A 2,214-nucleotide genomic window follows, 5' to 3' on the forward strand; every position below is an offset into this window, starting at 1 on the left:
GCTGGGGAATCGAACCCAGGGCTTCATGTATACAAGGCAAGCACTCTTGCCACTAGGCCATATTCCCAGCCCAAGTTTGTGAAATTCTTATTTCCAATTAACTACTCAAATAAGTTTGTAGTTGAGCTGTGGGTCAAGTGGCAGATCACTAGCCTTGAGCAGAAAAGCTCAGGGATAGTGTGTGGTCACAAGCTCCAAGATTGGCATAATAGGTAAGTAGATAGATAGATAGATAGATAGATAGATAGATAGATAGATAGATAGATAGATAGATAGAATAAACATTCTAAAGGTAATTCCAAACACTACCGATTTACCTATATACTTGGTCCCTGCAGCTATGAACTTCAACAGAAATGCACTCTCTTCATAAAGATTACATGGCCAGCTGGGTGCCAGTGGCTCATATCTGTACAAGCCTAGCTACTCCGGAGGCTGAGATCTGAGTGTCACACTTCAAAGTCAGCCTGGGCAGGAAAATTGGTAAGATTCTTATCTCCAATTAACCCTCAGAAAACTCTAAGTGGCACTGTGCCTCAAGTGGTAAAGCACTAGCCTTGAGTTAAAGAGCTCAGGGACAGGCCCTGAGGTCAAGCCCCATATCTTGAGCCCCCACCCCCCAAAAAAAGATTACATGGTCCAACCTTACCCTTCTTCATTCAATCCTGGGATAATTTCTAGTAAATTTGCTTTAGTGTGAACAGATAGGGACACTGGGCAATTGAGAAATCTCATACTTTTATTTATTATCTTTTCTCTTATATCTTTTCTCTTACATACCTACTCTCCACCAGGTAGGGGGCTTGCTACATCATAGTAAGTAAATGAGAAGTCACCTTTGTTCCTAAGTCAAATGTGATGGCTCTTGGTGGGTTGATTTTTCCTTAAAGGGCATTAATCAGTATCTGGAGGCATTTTTTTTCTTTTTGTAAATTTGTTTACTACTTTAAAGCTTTTAACTGTTTAGCAATTACAGGACATTGTACCAAGCAAAAATAAAAATATTCATATCTCAAATACAAAATAATATTCAGAATTAATCTTGGTCAGCCTCTAAAAGCAACCCACTCACATGCTCATGATTTTTTTAAATGATTTCTTTTTCACAGGTATTCCGACATATGTGTGCTGCATACTTACTAAGCATTTATTTGAACTTGTATTTTCTGTGACAGGTTGTTTTTCTGTATCACTTCTTTTAGAAAGCTATCTGAATTTGTCCAAGAAATCTCAAGTTTTTTGGAAAACCAATGATGCTACACTGTTCCCAGATCTACCTCCAAAGCTGAATTTGGGTGTTGGCAGCTCTTCAAAAAGTTCAAATCCTTCACAGAATTCATCCAGCAACTCTTCCTTGGTCCAATTACAAGAGGTTATTAGAAAAAAGCCTTTTACTTTCAACACCTCAGAGAGCGATTTCACATACTGCGTCCTCTTCTCAGTCGCATTGTCAGGATTAAGGCATCAAAAGTCCCTTTGTCAACATAAATATGAAATCCAGATAGCTTTGAGGAAAGATTCAAAAAGTCTTCTACCTTCAACCTAATGTTAGATAAACCTTCTTTCTCTATAATACTTCCAGAAAGCTGAATTGCAGGAGAGTAATCAATTCCAGTAATATTACAGAAACCAAGTTTTGCAAATTCAACCAGGGAAACACCATTTCCAGTTCCAATATCAAGCACTGAAGCATCCAGTGGAATCTTGTGTTTCTGTATCCACGTTATTACTCGAATCATACTCTCTTCCCCAAACCAGATTTCTCTTGTATCTCCATATTCGTGGAACATCTGAAGTTCTCTCTCATAGACAGCATCCCAATGCTCCCGGGTCCCTAGCGCCGACAGGACGAAGCCGCGGTCGGCCACAGCGCCGCCGCCGTCCGCGCCCCGGCTCATCCTGCCCTCCCGCCTGCCTGGAGCTCAGGTGAACCCCTGGGCCGCTGTAGAGACGCGGCCGCGCTATTATGGAAGCATTTTGGTTCCAACAATGGGAAAGGCTCCACTGCCTTTAACCTGTAGAGACAAAGGTTACTGTTAAATGTCTGTGACAAGCAGATCTATCCTCCACAACAATAAGTTATCCAGCCCAAAATGCCAATAGTGCTCAATGAGATGCCGTGCTCAATGAATGGAAGAGTATTATTCACATATTTACTGTGTAGGATCTAAAAGTTCTACTTGGAGGATTCTACCTGCTGAAAAATCCTCATTC

The 2,214-nt window shown here is 41.0% G+C and overlaps 1 pseudogene; it reads right to left on the reverse strand.

Moving 5' to 3' along the window:
- Positions 1–929: 929 nt before the first annotated feature.
- LOC125350044 lies at positions 930–1,811 on the reverse strand (annotated as a pseudogene).
- Positions 1,812–2,214: the final 403 nt, after the last annotated feature.

The sequence above is a fragment of the Perognathus longimembris genome, chromosome 4 (genome assembly GCF_023159225.1).
Source record: "Perognathus longimembris pacificus isolate PPM17 chromosome 4, ASM2315922v1, whole genome shotgun sequence".
Classification (NCBI taxonomy): Eukaryota; Metazoa; Chordata; class Mammalia; order Rodentia; family Heteromyidae; genus Perognathus; species Perognathus longimembris.